This window comes from Salmo salar, chromosome 23 (genome assembly GCF_965601325.2).
Source record: "Salmo salar chromosome 23, fSalSal1, whole genome shotgun sequence".
Classification (NCBI taxonomy): domain Eukaryota; kingdom Metazoa; phylum Chordata; class Actinopteri; order Salmoniformes; family Salmonidae; genus Salmo; species Salmo salar.
The window spans coordinates 9,296,325-9,316,364 of record NC_138313.1 but is presented as its reverse complement, the minus strand read 5'-3'; positions in this window follow the sequence as shown (position 1 = coordinate 9,316,364).

Here is a 20,040-nt window from a genome sequence, read left to right as displayed (position 1 = left end):
CATTGTGAATCTTTTAAGGGGAAACAAATATGTATGAGGACGAAGAAGAAGAAGAAGAGGAGGCTCGGACGTGTGTTCTCTCTCTCTCTCTCTCTCTCTCTCTCTCTCTCTCTCTCCTCTCTCTCTCTCTCTCTCTCTCTGACCTCTCTCTCTCTTTCGCCCTCTCTGACCTCTCTCTGTTTTCCTTTCTCTCTCTCTTTCTCTCTCTCTATCTATCTGCTCTCTCGTTCTGTGTGTAGAGTGAATGTGTGTGTTCATGTGTGTGTGCTCCGTGTGTGTGTGTGTGTGTGTGTGTATTTCTGATAAAGGGCTGTTGAGTGAAATGGACGGGGAATAGGGTTTGTTGGGGTGGGGAGTGAGATGGGGTGAGGAGGGGTGAGATGGGTGAGGCATTTGGATTAAGCACAAACAGACATCATCATGTAGCCCTTTCCTGCAGTCAAATGACCTAGTGGCCTCATGGGTGGAATGTTATTTCGATTTTTCCTAAAACCCGCCGAAAACCCGGTGTTTTCATGTCAAACAGTTTTGTCTAATTTCAGTCTTCTGCGATGTATATACAGTGTACTGTGGGGATGCAAACTCAAAATTTGAAATTGCATTTCAACTTTATATCTGACATGGTACAAGGGGTCTTCTTTTTTTAAGCCCATAACCATGTGTGTGAGGTCTATACCTTTGTTGGCGACTACCAAGAATCACTCTGTGTGACCCTGATTTAGCCCGCTGCAGTAAAAGTTCAAAGGGGTTGGAGATGGTAAGAGCAGACAGAGGGAGATAAAAGGGAACTACGATGGAGACGGAGGGAAAGAAAGGGAGGTGTGATGACGGAGAGAGAGGCGTTCTCATCAATGTGCCTCACACACACTGAGGTGCTGTCATGGTGACAGAGAGCTATACGCAGGACGCTGTTGGAGGAAACCATGGCAACCAATCAAATCAAAGATGGAAGAAGATCAAAACTTCAATCTCTAAAACACCCAAAGCAATTGGTATTGGACTATTCTACAAACTGGAATGAGTTTAAATACAGACCAAATGCTGTCCTATAAACAGTAGTAACAGTAATTACAGTAGTAGTAAAATGTGTTTAACAATTTTTTATTTATTTGTTGAGCTAAATGTATGTTTGTATTATCTCTATCTTTGTCATTTCTAAACCCCAGACATCATGAATTGGTCAAGCGAACAGGTGACTTATGGGATATTGGAGGTTGTGTTGTGGTGGTTAAAAATAGACTCAGACCTGAGAGAGAAAATAAACATTATTTCGCTCCGGTTTATCTGACGTTTGACTTTGAGGGCCAAGATTTAAAGACACTCTCGCTCCTAACAGTCCATGTTCCACTGGTGTAAATTATTTGAAGGTTGTTGAACAAACAACCTTGTTGACAGAATATATGTGAAGTGCCTTTTCCGAGTGTCACTGTTTGTGTGTCTGTGAGTGAGTGTGTGTGTGCATGCGTGTGAGTTCATGCGTATGATTGGATTCCCATTAAATGCATTTCATTTGTGTTTGCATCATTTCATTGAGTTAACCCTAAATATGTATTAGCTGAGAGCAGTATAAACTCTGTTCAGCTGAATGCATGCTGGTGGATTCGACACAGGAGATGTGTCATGAATAGTCCTGTTTGTCTACAGCGATATATGGCCGTCTGTGCTCTCTAGCTCTGACAACAGCACAGGAAGCTAAGGCACCAGCAAAAACAGCAGAAAAATAGAAGGCCCAATGGCTAAAAACGTGCTACAAACTGTAAATGGCCAGAGGTTATATTCTGTGTGCACATCTCCTCGAACCCTGCTGTCAGGTGAGACTTTTCCTTTCAAGAAATAGCACAGGATGATGTGAGGGAGAGACATAAATAAAACTGAGACGTAGTAACAAATGCACAAACATACTTTCAAATATTCAGGCTGAACACCCTTTCGAAGCCGGGCAAACGTTTGCCCGTCCAATCGAGCTGTTTGCAGAAGAAATTCACAGGCAGGGTCAAGTGCAATGATAAGAGGAGTAGGAAGGAAACTATTCGTCATCACTGGTTAACTCAGGGGTCCTGGGAGCAAGGCCTTTCATCACTGTCTGGGTGAGTCCTGCAGACACACACGCACGCACATATGCACGCACGTGCACACACACTCACGCACACACACGCACGCGCACACACACACCACACATGCATGCCTGTACTGTCTACACACACTCATACCTAGACACATACCTTTAAACAGCCACCCTACACACGTACTGTGTACCTACTTACTCATACTGAGACGACACAGCTGGACCAGAGGCTGGAGTTAACATAGAAATACAGTTTACAGAATGGAGATGGGCTGAGTACGCAATAACTGACATCACTTAAGAGTCCATGAAAAACTAATTCATATATTATTTATAAATGATTTATTACTGTATAATTGAAATCTAGAGGTTATGATTAGGAGAGTTCAAATCCTATCTTAAGGTAAAGCCCATCCAATCCACTCCAGAGCAGGGGGGGCATTAGTTGGAAGTGATAGCCTGACTGGCGGTGCTCTCTCCTGGGCGTGAGCTGGCAGCCTGGTGGCACAGCTCCAGAAGTCTGCTTTAGGGAGTGCTATTTGGGGGGGGGGGTAACACTGCCCCCCCTTCCCCACCAACTGTTTCCATAACCTTGGGACAGACAAGTGTACCTGCCCTGCCAGTGCGAGGTGCGGCCCCAGAGTGAGCGTGATTGAAAATTGCTTTATTGCTTTATATGCGACTCCTATTTTGTTGCCAATCCAATTCATTTATCGTGTGGCAGTTCTGTGGTGCACCTGCTTAGAGCGGGTGGAGATTACTTTTGAAAAAAAGAAAGAAGGAGAGAGAGGTAGAAATAAAGACATTCTCTGGGGACTATTACCCTGATAGTCTCTCTCTTCTCTCCCTCTTCCTCTCTCTCTCTCTCTCTCGCTTTCTCCTTCTCTCTTTCTCCCTCTCTCTCTGTCCTTCTCTCTCTCACTCTCCCCTTCAAGAGACTCTCTTCCTCTCCGTTCCCTCCCTCCCTCCTCCCCTCTCCCCTCTGCTCTCACACCACCAGCACCAGAACAGCTGTGAGTACGCTGTACTAATATTGCTTTCCTCTCCACCACTTAGGGGCCAGGAGGTCATTTTTATGTGACATTTTTCTTCATCACTGAGCATTAATTGAAAGCCCTCTTTCTCAAGGTGCACTTTGAATACTGTGACTGAGGAGTTGAGGAAGGAGAGGGGAGAGAGTGAAACGGGGAGATGGAGGGGGGACAGGGACGGGTGGGGACGGGCGGGAGGGGGGGGGGGTTGCATTTTGGCAGGAATGTGAATGGAATGCCGGAATAAGGAGGGGAGGGAGAGGAGGAGGAGGGAGAGGAGGAGGGCTATAGTTGGTAATGCTTCCCAGGAAAATACAGCTCCTGTTTCACCTCATCGGGTGGAGGCTGACCCCACACTTTCAGGCCTAAAGCGTTCTAGGAAAGCGACGGTACAGAGAAAGCTAAACTAGAGCATATATACATATGACCGAATTTTGGCGGATGGATTTATTTTTGTGCTCTGTAGAAGACATTAAAAGAGGATCATGTTATTAAACCGCAATAACACCGTTGTTACACATTCATGCTGAAGCAGTAATATTTTATTACACTCAATTTAGCTGCAGCTTAATTACTTAAATATAGGCCTAGATCAGGGATGGGCACGCAGACCCATGTGCCACTGCGTCTCACCCCCATCAAAGTTGCCCATCCCTGGCCTAGATGGTTCAGTCATTAACTTCCTGTGAACTCACAGTGCATCAGTGGTCACTTTGAAAAGAAACAAGCTCAGCTCAGAGAAGCAAGAAGGACATTTGCAGACTAACAGTAGAGAGAACAAAATAGAGAGAGAGAGAGAGAGAGAGAGAGAGAGAGAGAGAGAGAACTGAGCATTACCTCTCGTCCTGCCACATTTACCTTACGCTTATTACCCAATAAAATCATCATATTTGGGCCCTCTGTATTTGTTTGATTGCATTTCCCTCCGTGTCATTGAAAATATGTGAGATGTTATGTTACACCCTATTGATTACCGGTGTTAATTAAAATTTTAATTAAAGTTTTTTATGGTCTGCGTTTCACTTGTGATAATAGTAAGGAAAAACAGGGCAGAGCTTCCATAAATCTTTCCCTTTATTTGCAGATACCAGCCATCAACACATACTACTGTGTACATAAAATTTTACCAACATTGATTTTGAAAATATTAATATTACTTTAACTTCATAATTCAATTTATAACTGCAAAAGCATAAAATTCAGGCGCTATAACTCAGTTAATGAACGGGAAAAGTCCATTACAACCCTATCAAAACCTGAGTCATCTGATCCACATAAGTGGCTTTCATATAACTGGGAATCATTTACTTTAGCTGCACAGCTCCCTCTGTAATGGTATACAATGGCTGTCTCCCCAATGCACCCTATTCCCTACATAGTGCACTACTTTTGACCAGAGCCCTTTGGGTAATACGAAGCCATTTGGGATGCCAATATTTAGTGAGCCTGCAGGTTATTAGATGGATGGGCACTTAGAGACTGATAGATAGAGATGCCGAGGACATTATTAATTGTGTTATTATTATAATTTCATTTCCTCGTCCTGTGTATTTATCTCTTAGGTCACTATGTATCATGGTTTCCATCTAGAAAAACTCCCTGGGTGCTTATCTAACAGTATTATAATGTAGTGTTTCATTTCATAATGCTAATTCAATCCAGTTTAATTGGCGGGTGAAATACGAACAACATTTACTACATCCAATTCGTTGGACAAACTGTTTCCTCGGGATCTGTGGCGGCCATGTTTTACCACTCTATTACATGTCAGCAGACAGACCAAAGCCTAGAGCTGGAGAAGCTAACTGTTTTCCAGGTCTAAATTTGGAAACTAAGGAGATGGGAGGAGAGGTATACATAGTGTGTTTTTACAGGTGTCACACACTCACTTTTTGGACAAATATGAGGTTTAACCAAGGGTAAAACGAATAGAGAGCAAGCGAGGGAGGGAGGGAGGGAGGGAGGGAGGGAGGGAGGGAGGGAGGGAGGGAGGGAGGGAGGGAGGGAGGGAGGGAGGGAGGGAGGGAGGGAGGGAGGGAGAAAGGCCAAGAGAAAGAGGGGAATGAATAGTGAGATTAAGAGTGAAGATGATGGAGAAAAGAGATATGAAGGAGGAGGAGGAGAAAGAGAGAGGCTAAGTGGAGCTGTCTGTCTCCCCGTCCTGTCAGTGTCTGGGTGTGGGTGTGTGGGTTTAACGTGTGGAATGTGAGTTCATTATGAAGTGTGGAGTAGCGTGGAGCAGTAATGAGTGGAGATTGGTCTGGCACTGGGAGATGTGCTGCCTGGAGGCTTCGCTCATTCTAACCCTGCTGGAGTGCTGGAGGTCTTAGACCCTGGTTAGCTGGGGTCACACACCCCCTCGCCCCTCTTCCTCTCATCCACCGTCACCCTGCTGCTTGCTCCCAGAGCCAGCCATAGAAAAGAACAGTCAGGACAAATGTCCTCCCAATGGGACAGCATGGTGGGGAAATCACTGTCCCTCATTGTGCCCCCCTACCTGTCCGTCCCACACCATGCTGGGTCATGTGGGCAGCATTGTCTCTGAGGAGATCACTGAGCTGCATGTTGTTTTAAGGCTAAGCCTGGGTCAATGAGCCCATTGTCTGGGCCATACTGCCCTCAGATGCTAGCAGCCCAGGGGGAGAGACAGACAACCTGGACTCATTTAGAGGATGTAATGGTTATATGGACCTCGTAGTCTTTAAAAAACTTCTTAGGGATAGCCCCCTTTTTTTCAATTCTCGCCTAAAATGACATTCCAAATCTAACTGCCTGTAGCTCAGGCCCTGAAGCAAGGATATATTCTTGGTACCATTTGAAAGGAAACACTTTTAAGTTTGTGGAAATGTGAATTGACTGTAGGAGAAAATAACACAATAGATCTGGTAGAAGAAAAAACAAACGTTTTTTTTACCACCATCTTTGAAATGCAAGAGAAAGGTCTCAGTTCTAGCCATCACTCTGGTTGTAATTCCGATGGTGTCCACCAGATGGCAGCAGTGTATGTGCAACGTTTCAGATGGATAACTTGAAGTATGAGCGAATTACATGACATTTAGTGTGAAGTCACCCAGGTACATTTGGGCAAATCGTGAAGGCGTCATTTGCATTCATATTACATTTTTCTGCAAGAATATCGTCAAATCTGTATACTTGGACTTTGATTTAGCTTTTCCAGTATTAGGAGTCATATTATAAGTTCAACATTTGCAAAACAACTAGTTTTCATAACTTCATAACTGTGAATATTCTTAGAATTTTTGTCCAAAAGGAAAAGGCATGCTGTCGCACAAGGTTAGTAGCTACATTTTACGACATATACAGGGTTTCCGGATACTCCCATAAAGCCCAGCTCATTGGCTATCTAGCTAGCTTTTTGACCCCGATTGGTGCTTATTTGACAAAGTTAGAGTCATTCAAGTGAAGACTGTGTCATGAAGGCGTTGCTCTCTGACCAAATATGGTGTCCTATAGGATATACTACACCGCTAATGATATAGTGAAGTCTGGTTACGTTCTAGGATCTCTGAGGAATACATACGAACGTGATTTGACTGGTTGAAAAAACGTTTAGGGTTAGATTTTCACAGATACCTTTGTTTGCAAATTGAACAAGTGGAAATACAAAATCGATTGTGCATGCTACACGGACCTTTTTAGGATATGGGAAATGAAAAAGGATTTTATCTAACAAAACAACACTTCATGTTAACTCTGGGACCCTTTGGAAAATAAATCAGAGCAAGATTTCAGAATGTAAGTACACATTTCACCTTCAGAGGTGAATTTCTCAAACCTATCGTGGTGAAAAAAAGTGTTTTGTTGTTAGGAGCTCTCCTCAAACAATAGCATGGCATTCTTTCGCAGTAATAGCTACTGTAAATTGGACAGTGCAGTTATATTAACAAGAATTTAAGCTTTCAGACACTTGTATGTACCGACATTTGTTGTTTCTCTGAAATCTGCGATCATAACACAAGGCGCAGCATGATTTACAACTGTCCCATTGACGGGACGCCGATCCCTAACTTAACTTATTCATTCTCTCATTCACACAGACACACAGACACACAGTGGCACAGCGGCCTGAGTGGCGCAGTGGTCTAAGTGCACTGCATCTAAGTGCTAGAGGTATCACAATAGACCCTAGTTCAATTCCAGGCTGTATCACAACCAGCTATGATTGGCCCAGGGTAGTCCAGGTTAGGGTTTGGCTGGGTTAGGCCGTCATTGTAAATAAGAATTTGTTTTTAACTGACTTGCCTAGTTACATGAAAAAATGCATTATATCAGCATTTTTTTCCTAGAGGTGAATAGTGACAGGTTTTGTTATTCATCGCATATCATCCAGCTGCTCTATTTTCTCCCTTTTACTGCCATAATGTTGTCAGTGTAGTGGAACACATTGCTAGCTATTATGCCATCATCTGCTCTTTTTTAAAACACGCCTCAATGTGTGACATTATTACCAATGAGCCATAAGGAGCCTATTCAATGACCAAACATCCCCTTTGTTCCTTTACGGCCTCGACACAATCTCTCAGAGCGCCAGGGTTCAAAAGGGCACGCCCTCTCGACACGGAGACACAGTCTTTTATTCCCTTGCTTAATCGAAACACTGCGTACTAGCGCGTACTACATCACAGTTATGCTTTGGGCAAATTAAAGTCAGCCTATTGATTTCATATCTGTCATTGGAAGCCTTTAGATCGTATGCTCACAAGTCCCCCTGCTATGTTCAGCTATGACCCTGGTGATATGTATCATCTGTCTCGCTGTATATCAGTCTTTTATGAAGCCATAGTTGTGCAGGTACTACATTGTATCTTTCTCGTGTGTCTTTGGGGGTGGCAACATTTTTGGCTTTGAGTTAGTCACTTTTCATGCCTTTTGTTGTCCAGAGCCTGTGGTATATGGTAGATATAGTAGTAGCATAAAGGAATCCGGTAGGGCAGTGCTTAAACATAGATTTGTTGTCCAGCATTTGTCAAAGGTCAACAGTGAACAGGCCCTTTGGTGGTCATTAAGACTCAGTCATTGAACTTGTTCTTTTCTCCTTCACAACCCCATGATTAGGAAACATCTATTACTGGACAGGAGAGCGATAACGGGCTGCAACACCGGCACATTTCAAAAACAGGTCATTCATAACAGGCTAAAAGGTCACGTCAGGTGGCATGTTAGTATTTCACTTTAACTTTGATTAAAGATTTTTGGAAAAGATGGGAAAACGACTCAATAGCTGTGCGGCCCTCCCTCTCCACCATGGCAGTCCACAGTTCCATATTTCCTGGAGAAATCGATAAGGTGGGAACTGAAGAAGCTATTGCTGCTCTCTCTCTCTCTCTCTCTCTCTTTCTCAGGGCGCAACACTCCATTCATTTTCCTCATTTCTTCTTCTCTTCATGTATCACAGGAGGAGAGAGGGAGCATACAGATACAGAGAGAGACAACTCTCCAATCTATTGTTGAGGCATCGGGCTGTGATCAGGTATTTCAATATATTTTATTTGACCTTTTCTTGCTGCTTTTCCTTGACAGCAAACAACAACCAAAAAATTGAGCAAGGATGCGAAAAGTTCTCTCAATCAAAAATATGAAATAGTGTATGTATGGTAATGTATGGTATAATATATAACAATAAAATATAATGGAGGATTATAAATGAAATACCTCATTATGATAACGAAGAAAAGGGAGTCCAACCGCAGCTTTGTAATTGTCAGGTTGAATTTCTGACAGATAGGAAAAACTAGAGCAAGAGGCTTTACTGAATCACGTCTCATAATGTTTAGGATTTATTTAAGGTTTGATGTTTTGATTGTTGACAGTTTTGTATGTAGTGTTATAATTTCACCATGTAGTAGAGTGTGCTAATTTAAACGAAGGTGATCGTAAGTATATATCAATTCATGGCTAACTAAATTTGTTTGCAATATGCCTACATTTTCAGTCTCACGTTTGCCAATTGTTCTGCTTATGACTCTAGACTATACTGTAACTGTCATTTTTTGGTATATGTTTTTATCACTCAACTTTATTTTACCAGGCAGGTCAATTAAGAACGAAGTCTTATTTACAAGGATGGCTTAATTTCATCAGTACTGTTTTACAGTTTTGATTTTCTGCAACGTTATAGACACCAGTGTAATGTACAAAAACCAGGCGTCACAATTCCCCTCAGCAGGTGTGACAATAGATGTATTAGTGTGACATATCTCACCAATCAGAATACTCATGACATGGCTGTACTTAAGAGGTACTTAAAGGTCCTTAAGACCATCTGCCTGTCACACACACACACACACACACACACACACCCCCCCCCCCCCCCCCCCCCCCCCCCCCCCCCCCCGTACATTTGTGAAAACACAAAAACACACTCAAGTCCACTCACATGTACAACACAATTTATATACACATATACACACACGCATATGTCCCGTCCCCCTCCCTCACTCACATATGCACCCCAACCCTCCCTTCCCTCTTAGGCTCCCAGGCAGTGAGGTGGTATATAACTAGGCCCTGCGCCCCTCTCCCTCAGCTGAATGATTCAGTGCCAAGAGAGAACCGCTGACCGCCAAGGATGAATGTCAACTCCCACCAGGGGGATACAGGCCAATTTGTTAGAGGGCTGATTAACAGTAATATGAATGTAACTGTACGCACACTCAGGGGAGTTGGGCACAGGCCGCAATTACCCACCGCTGCACGCCACCCCCGCAGGCCCGTAATGTGAAACAAATCTGTGGGAATATCGCCGGCCATCCGTCTTTATTTACACATGCGGTAATGAGGGCTCGTGTTCGTCTGATGCTGTGGTTAGAGGGGGAGGCCTAGATCCAGCCTAGTGGCAGGCTTATAGGCGGGCAGTACACACCGCGCACACACCCCGCGCACACACACACACACGCGCACACACACACACACACACACACACACACACACACACACACACACACACACACACACACACACACACACACACACACACACACACACACACACACACACACACACAAACAGCTCTGCTTTAAACTACCAGGCTGCAGGGATAGGTACAGATCAATGGTTCAGATAGATACCCCACTGGCTCCTATTGATCTCGCTGAGTTAGATGGATGATTTTCACAACTCACACTCCTGATACTCCCAAAACTCAATTACAACAAGAGGAGGGCTGGGTTTTACGACTAAGGAGAAAAGGAAAATACTATTGAGAATATTACTTTAAGGCTTTTCGCTTGATGTTAGTACGCATCGGTGTAGATATGAGGTGTTATTATTTTATGCATATACTCGCACATACTGTGCAGTATACGACATGCACACTATGAATTGCATCTCTAAACAAACACACACACTCGCCACTACTGTCTGTCCATCTAAATAATCCATGATGGGGTTGAGCGCCCCTTTGAATCAGCGTCACTAAAGCAGCATTGGTGTGAGACATGTCTCCATGTTCCTGTCATAGCTGTTAAACCATGCATCCTGTCCCATCCACAGCTCAGTCTCCCTCTATGAGCCCAGCTAAATGAGATGTCCACGGGGATAATAGGAAGCCCCACTGGCTCTCCTCTGGTGCTCTTCTGGCGCTCTGTGTGGCTCTTTTCATGCCAATTAGACTCTGCGATATAGTCACAGCAGCAGATGCACCAAGGCTAGCTCGGCTGGGCTAGACTAGCTGCCTTCAGGATACATCCCCATCTGATCAGGACCCTGGCCCCAGCCTCTCAACATGGAGGTTGGGTCAGACAGGGGAAATGGGGATGGATACATGGGGAGTTAGGTCTTACTCACACAATGGATATAGTGTGTACCTGTATTTGTTTTTGAATTATGACCACGAAGGCTTCTACGGTTACAAAATATGCCATTTAGTTGTAGCTAACCGAAACAACTACTTACGAGCCCACATTTCTATATATTTTTTGATTTTATGAATTTGATTCTATGATCTAAACATAAATATCTACATGTATTTATTTTCACACAAGAAACACAAATAGTAATAATAGTATTAAAAGGCAAACTAAAAGATTGTGAGCAGGAGAGGTAAAACAGGTTTATAGAACAAACAAATATTAAAAGTACCATGATTTATAAGACTGAGAAACAAATAATTTGATAAAAATAAATATATATATATATCTATATACAGTACTGTACCAGTCATACGTTTGGACATACATACTCATTCAAGGGTTTGTCTTTATTTTTACTATTTTCTGCATGGTAGAATAATAGTGAAGACATCAAAACTATGAAATATGGAATCATGCAGTAACCAAAAAAATGTTAAGCAAATCAAAATATATTTTAGATTTTAGATTCTTCAAAGTAGCCACCCTTTGCCTTGATGATACCTTTGCACACGCTTTGCATTCTCTCAACCAGCTTCACCTGGAATGCTTTCCAACAGTCTTGAAGGAGTTCCCATATATGCTGAGCACTTGTTGGCTGATTTTCCGTCACTCTGCGGTCCAACTCATCCCAAATCATCTTTTTATTTTATTTATTTAACCTTTATTTAACTAGGCAAGTCAGATAAGAACAAATTATTTTTTACAATGACGGCCTAACCTGGCCAAACCCGGACGGCGCTGGGCCAATTGAGCGCCGCCCATCTCAATTGGGTTGAGGTCGGGTGATTGTAGAGGCCAGGTCATCTAATGCAGCACTCCATCACTCTCCTTTTTGGTCAAATAGCCCTTGCCCAGCCTGGAGGTGTGTTTTGGGTCATTGTCCTGTTGAAAATCAAATGATAGTCCCACTAAGCACAAACCAGATGGAATGGTGTATCGCTGCAGCATGCTGTGGTAGCCATACTGGTGAAGTATGCCTTGAATTCTAAATAAATCACTGACAGAGTCACCAGCAAAGCACCCCCACACCATCAAACCTCCTCCTCCATGCTTCACGGTGGGAATCACACATGCAGAGATCATCCATTCACCTACTCTGCAGCTCACAAAGACACGGCAGTTGGAACCAAAAATCTAACATTTGGACTCATCAGACCAAAGAACACATTTCCACCGGTCTAATGTCCATTGCTTGTGTTTCTTGGCCCAAGCAAGTCTCTTCTTCTTATTTGTGTCCTTTAGTAATGGTTTCTTTGCAGAAATTCGACCATGAAGACCTGATTCACGCAGTCTACTCTGAACAGTTGATGTTGAGATGTGTCTGTTACTTGAACTCTGTGAAGCATTTATTTGTGCTGCAATTTCTGAAGCTGGTAACTCTTAGGAACTTATCCTCTGCAGCAAAGGTAACTCTGGGTCCAAATTTCACAGTGGGTGCGAGACCTGGAGAGGCCCACAAGCCACAGTGTTTCGCACCCATTGTGAAATTTGGTGGAGGATTTAGTGATGATCTGGGGGTGCTTCAGCAAGGCTGGAATTGGGCAGATTTGTCTTTGTGAAGGACGCATGAATCAAGCCAAGTACAAGGTTGCGCTGGAAGAAAACTTGATTCCTTCTGTTCTGACAATGTTCCCCAACTCTGAGGATTGGTTTTTCCAGCAGGACAATGCTCCACGCTACAAGACGAAGATGGATGGTCACAAGCCATCAAACAAAGCCGAGCTGCTTGAATTTTTGGCGCCAGGAGTGGCATAAAGTCACCCAACATCAATGTGAAAGACTGGTGGAGAGCATGCTAAGACGCATGAAAGCTGTGATTGAAAATCAGGGTTATTCCTCCAAATATTGATTTCTGAACTCTTACTAAGTTAAAACATTAGTACTGTGTTGTTTAAAATAAAAAATAAACGTATTTTCTTTGCATTATTCAAGGTCTGACAGCACTCCATCTTTTTTGTTAATTTGACCAGTTGTGATTTTCAACAAATAAATGCTCTAAATGACAATATTTTTATTTGGAATTTGGGAGAAATGTTGTCAGTAGCTTATAGAATAAAACAAAAATGTTAATTTTACCCAAAGACATACCTATAAGTAGTAAAACCAGAGAAACTGATAATTGTGCAGTGGTCTCTTAATTTTTTACAGAGCTGTATATATATACAGAGAGGGAAAAAAGTATTTGATCCCCTGCTGATTTTATGCGTTAGCCCACTGACAAAGAAATGATCAGTCTATAATTTTAATGGTAGGTTTATTTGAACAGTGAGAGACAGAATAACAACAAAAAAATCCAGAAAAACGCATGTCAAAAATGTTATAAATTGATTTGCATTTTAATGACTTAGTACTTGGTACTAAGTACTTGGTGGCAAAACCCTTGTTGGCAATCACAAAGGTCAGACGTTTCTTGTAGTTGGCCACCAGGTTTGCACACATCTCAGGAGGGATTTTGTCCCACTCCTCTTTGCAGATCTTCTCCAAGTCATTAAGGTTTCGAGGCTGACGTTTGGCAACTCGAACCTTCAGCTACCTCCACAGATTTTCTATGGGATTAAGGTCTGGAGACTGGCTAGGCCACTCCAGGACCTTAATGTGCTTCTTCTTGAGCCACTCCTTTGTTGCCTTGGGCGTGTGTTTTGGGTCATTGTCATGCTGGAATACCCATCCACGACCCATTTTCAATGCCCTGGCTGAGGGAAGGAGGTTCTCACCCAAGATTTGACGGTACATGGCCCCGTCCATCGTCCCTTTGATGCGGTGAAGTTGTCCTGTCCCCTTAGCAGAAAAACACCCCCTAAGTATATGTTTGACGGTGGGAATGGTGTTCTTGGGGTCATAGGCAGCATTCCTCCTCCTCCATACACGGCGAGTTGAGTTGATGCCAAAGAGCTCCATTTTGGTCTCATCTGACCACAACACTTTCACCCAGTTGTCCTCTGAATCATTCAGATGTTCATTGGCAAACCTCAGACGGGCATGTATATGTGCTTTCTTGAGCAGGGGGACCTTACGGGTGCTGCAGTATTTCAGTCCTTCACGGCGTAGTGTGTTACCAATTGTTTTCTTGGTGACTATGGTCCCAGCTGCCTTCAGATCATTGACAAGATCCTCCCGCGTAGTTCTGGGCTGATTCCTCACCTTTCTCATGATCATTGCAACTCCACGAGGTGAGATCTTGCATGGAGCCCCAGGCCGAGGGAGATTGACAGCTCTTTTGAGTTTCTTCCATTTGCGAATAATCCCACCAACTGTTGTCACCTTCTCACCAAGCTGCTTGGCGATGGTCTTGTAGCCCATTCCAGCCTTGTGTAGGTCTACAATCTTGTCCCTGACATCCTTGGAGAGCTCTTTGGTCTTGGCCATGGTGGAGAGTTTGGAATCTGATTGATAGATTGCTTCTGTGGACAGGTGTCTTTTATACAGGTAACAAGCGGAGATTAGGAGCACTCCCTTTAAGAGTGTGCTCCTAATCTCAGCTCGTTACCTGTATAAAAGACACCTGGGAGCCAGAAATCTTTCTGATTGAGAGGGGGTCAAATACTTATTTCCCTCATTAAAATGCAAATCAATTTATAAATTTTTTGACATGCGTTTTTCTGGATTTTTTGTTGTTATTCTGTCTCTCACTGTTCATGCTTGGGGTCATTGTCCATTTGGAAGACCCATTTACGATCAAGCTTTAAATGCCTGACTGATGTCTTGAGATGTTGCTTCAATATATCCACATAATTTTCCTACCTTATGATGCCATCTATTTTGTGAAGTGCACCAGTCCTTCCTGCAGCAAAGCACCCCCACAACATGATGCTGCCACCCCAGTGCTTCACGGTTGGGATGGTGTTCTTCAGCTTGCAAGCGTCACCCTTTTTCCTCCAAACATAACGATGGTCATTATGGCCAAACAGTTCTGTTTTTGTTTCATCAGACAATAGGACATTTCTCCAAAACGCACGATCTTTGTCCCCATGTGCAGTTGCAAACCGTGGTCTGGCTTTTTTAAGGCAGTTTTGGAGCAATAGCTTCTTCCTTGCTGAGCGGCCTTTCAGGTTATGTCGATACAGGACTCGTTTTACTGTGGATATAGATACTTTTGTGCCTGTTTCCTCCAGCATCTTCACAAGGTCCTTTGCTGTTGTTCTGGGATTGATTTGCACTTTTCGCACCAAAGTACGTTCATCTCTAGGAGACAGAACGCGTCTCCTTCCTGAGCGGTATGACGGCTGCGTGGTCCCATGGTGTTTATACTTGGGTACTATTGTTTGCACAGATGAACATGGTACCTTCAGGCATTTGGAAATTGCTCCCAATGATGAACCAAACTTGTGGAGCTCTACAATTTTTTTCTGAGGTCTTGGCTGATTTCTTTTGATTTTGCCATGATGTCAAGCAAAGAGGCACTGAGTTTGAAGGTAGGCCTTGAAATACATCCACAGGTACACCTCCAATTGACTCAAATTATGTCAATTAGCATATCAGAAGCTTCTAAAGCCATAACATCATTTTCTGGAATTTTCCAAGCTGTTTAAAGGCACAGTCAACTTAGTGTATGTAAACTTCGTACCCACGGGAATTGTGATACAGTGAATTATAAGTGAAATAATCTGTCAGTAAACAATTGTTGGAAAAGTTACTTGTGTCATGCACAAAGTAGATGTCTTAACCAACTTGAAAAAACTATAGTTTGGTAACAAGATATTTGAGGAGTGGTTGAAAAATGAGTTTTAATGACTCCAACCTAAGTGTATGTAAACTTCCGACTTCAACTGTACATGTATAGATATATATATATATATATATATATATATATATATAGACACTATTGAAAATGTATTTACTTACTGTGAAACAACTGATCATGTAATGTATACAGTATGCATTTCTGTGACCTTTATTTTCTCTATCATGAAGATAGATTTTTACCCCTTCCTCCTCAGCAGACTCCCCTACTGGCCAGTCCTACCTGCCCTCCCCTCCACTACCCCTCTCCCTGCCCGCGGTGGTGTCAGTGAGAACATTAACCCGGAAACAAAAGGTAATGTCTGGTCATGACACTAATTAACTGTGACAGCAATACAGAGCATTCCCCGACAACACAGACCGACACATAGGGCCCAGAATTGGATTAGTGATTAACCATCCTGTTGTCCCAGATTGAGTCAAATGGCCGTGGAGACCAGAGTCACAAAGCTGCACTGTCCCTGTCCAGTCCCAGCCTGCAGGTTGAGATCCCTGCTGGTGGAGGATACCCCAGGAGGAGGTGGGAGAGGGGAGGAGGGGAGAGGAGGGAGGAGGGTTAGAGGGGTGTCCCCAGGGCTCCTAGCAGTTGTCACGTCTGGAGGCCCCACTGTGCAATGAAATGAGAAGGGTTCCATGCACCTGAGCTAAGCCCAGGAGAAGCCTGGGGCGGTGGGGGAGCGTGGGTACGAGAGGAGCCTGGCTCCCCTGCTGTCCTCCATCTCTCCCCCGGCTACCCCATCCTCCATGCTCCTCTAACATATATCTCGCTGGGAGACAAGAGCGCCAGTGCGAATCAAACCCACCACCTATAAATTATCACTTTCATTCCCTCTTTAACTCTCTCGTCCCTTTCTCCATCCACCCTCCCCTCGTTCCATCCCCTCCTCCACTCTTTCCTTCCCCTCCCTCTACTTCCCCTCAACCTGTGGGTTCCCATTGCAATTTAAACTAGCCTGTCAGAGGGGCAGTTGCGATGTGGCTAACTTGCCATTGTAACGGATAGCTTGACAAATGCAGAAGGGTGGCAGAACTTCGTGGTCCTGACTACCTCCCTACCTACCGCCCTCCAGCCCACGGAGATGAGAGGAGAGAAAAGAGAGAGGGAGAGGAGAGGAGAGAAGAGGAGAGGGGTAGAGAGTGACTTTCAGCAGGATAATGAGCATTTGAACGATGGCTGAAATGTTGCCGTCAACCTGCCCTTCTGCTCGGTGGTAATTAGGTAATTAGTAAAGTCCTAATTATGGGATCAAGGTGCAGGGAAACAATTAGCAGAAAGTATTGCCACATAAAACGGAAATTTACGTTCTGCCACAGCATGTTTAATTCCTGGACGTCGTGCGTGATCCGCTGTCCTTCCTAAATAACCACATAAAAAATGACATTTCCTTTGCCTTTTACCTCCTGAGTGAAAAAGTTCATTTTAATGGGCCGGCTATACAAACTGAATATGAATGAGGAATTTGAAATGTTGAAATGATACTGTGAAAATGATTATGTATTTCTGTTCCGAATCCATTATACGTAATACTGTATGTCTGTATGTATAATAAAGTTAGTCTTCATGCAGGGCAATCCTGGGTCTACACTGTGCAAATAGATGTATTGCTAAGTAGCCTCGTCAGCTCCGTAAGTGATAGCAATTAAATAGTGTTGTAGCCCCCCCCCCCCCCCCCCCCCCTCTGACACACCAACTGTGGCTGTGGTAGCATTTGGTTAAAGAGAGAGCAAAAGAGAGAGATGAAAGAAAACAAGAAAGTCCCACAATCCTCTTAACAACCCACCCCAACCTAAACATAAAAAGGGACAAAGAAAGAGGCTGAAGGAGAGACAATTGAGCTTAACAGCCTGATTCTTAACTATTATTTATCCGTTATAGTGGGGAATGGAGGGAGCCGGGGCGCTGTGCTGTGCAGCGAGGAGTGGAGCAGAGCGGCAGATAGAGAGTAGAGGATTAGAGAAGATTTGTGGGCTTTACAAGGCCCTGTCCTCCCATCCGCATCGCTCGGGCTCCCAGGGGCTCCACAGCCAGCGCTGGCTCAGCTTGTCTGATCATTTATCCATAATTAGAAAATTAATATTTTAGATGGCGCTATGATGAACCCATTATGGTGATGGGTCCCGATATCAATTATAACTTCAATTTCAATTTCACTTACAGCCGCCCGCCCGCCCTCCGCAGCAAATGGCTCCGGGTGGCTCGTAGCGGGCTGGTGTTATAGTGATGGGGTCTGCACGACTGGAGCATGACGAATACAGATCACTGCACATTAGGATGAGCAATTATTTGAACATGTATAAAAACTATTTACAAGCAATGTAATTGACCGGGGTCAGGGGGAGATGCGGAAAAATGGACAGGTTGACACATTTTTTCCCCCCTTACCAACAGAAAGGATTTATTCATTTCTGCGGCTATAATTGAATTTTTGAAAGGGTTTCTTGTTAAAAGCTCATCGTAGGGGCTCATCTTTGAGGATGACCTTCCATACATCTACCGCCAGAGGTACCCCCTCCAACTCCCTCCGATCCCCACCCAACCGACATACAGATCGCCTCCACTGGGAGGGGGTGATGGGGTATGATGGGGGGGACATAACATGTCTACAGTAAAAGCAAGGTGAAAGAGAAATTCAGACAGGAGGTTAAAAAGCCATCTGTGTTGCCCATAGCAGGATGTGAACCTAGCCTTGACATAGAAAGGAAGAGTTCCTATAGCTGGTCCTCTATTCAAAAATAGGACAACAACTCCACTTCAAAAGCCATTGGAGACAATGATGAAAATGCATCCCGCTTTTTTTGTTAGCCCAATGTCGCAAAATAATATTGTCTATTTTCCCTACAGCATAGTCTCCACTATAATGACTGTATTCAAATCAATAACATATTTGTATTGTAATAACTATTTGATGACATATTAGCAAACACATAGGATTGATTATATATCTAATTAATTATTGATTTAAATGACAGTATAATTTGATGAATTATATAACAATTATTAAATGACAAAATGGTGTTGAGAGAAAAATGTATGGTTCCCTTTAAAGTAGTGATATCAAATCTCTCTACAGTTATATGGCTCCATAACACAGCTACAACAATAATAATTTATATCAGTTCACATCTCGAGTTCTAATGAAAGTAAAATAACTAGAAAAAAATAGAAACAATATTTTGTATGTAATGTATCTCAATTTACATTGATTATGTCAATTAGAATAATTATTAACATTCCTGATTTTGTGTGTTTTCATGTTTACTCAAAATAATGACAGTGCTAAGTGAGATTATTGAACTCCAACCATCACTGTTTTATTTTACAGGATTAAAGTAATTCAATCCCACTTGTAACAGGCCTAATCATACACATCGTTCACACATTGTTCACACATTCATTACAGTATGTATGCCTACACATCCCTCACATCACAACAATCTGCTGATCCCTCACTGATTGGCTTCTAGGAGGCTAATTTATCTGTTATCTGTTATACGTGGCTTGCAAAGAACAAGGGCTAATGGGAGGAAATTATGTCACAGACAGTTGGCTCCTCTTGGCGCGATACATGCCCCCCTTATTTGGGCCTCCGTGCGCCCTAACCCAAATGCGGGGGCTAAAAGGGGCCAAGAGGAGGGGTGAATATGGGGGTCCTGGGCTTGCACCCCCTGGCCCCCCCGTGTATACGGATCCTTGTTTTCCCCGTGTCAATTTAATTGTTCGCTGTCAGGGGCCAGAGCAGCGGATAACAAGCTTAGCAAATGATGTCTGCTGTTGCTACACATTGATTAATATTTTACATGTTATTATCCTCTGTCCATTACGACAGCAAATTAAACTATAAATCACCCTCTCTGCCGGTGTCACTGGATCATAAATTGTCTCTCTCTCCCTGTGCTTCTCGCTCGCCGCTCTGCTCCTCACCGCACAGCACCAACCACTGCTCACCACCGCCTTACAGCGCAAGGTCTGCTCTGTGGTGAGACAACAAAGTGGGGAAAAGTGGCTGTATTCTTTAGGCTGAATTATGGACGAGTCACAGTTACCATATACATCAGCCTGTGAGAAATTGACAGTTTGTTCTGCTGTAAAACTAAAGGTAAAGCAAGCACCTGCACAGGTCCCAGGGTAACACGTTTGTATGGGGAGGGAGGATCATGTCGTATTAAATAAATATTAGATAGGGTAGATATGAATGTCACACTTTATGTGGAGAGCCTAACAAGACTCAACACTTTGTGTTGGAGATTCCATAATTTGATATTTTCAAATTCATCACTAGTATTTATTCTGGGGTTCTGTTATTTACATTTTAGATCACGTTTAGATTAGTAC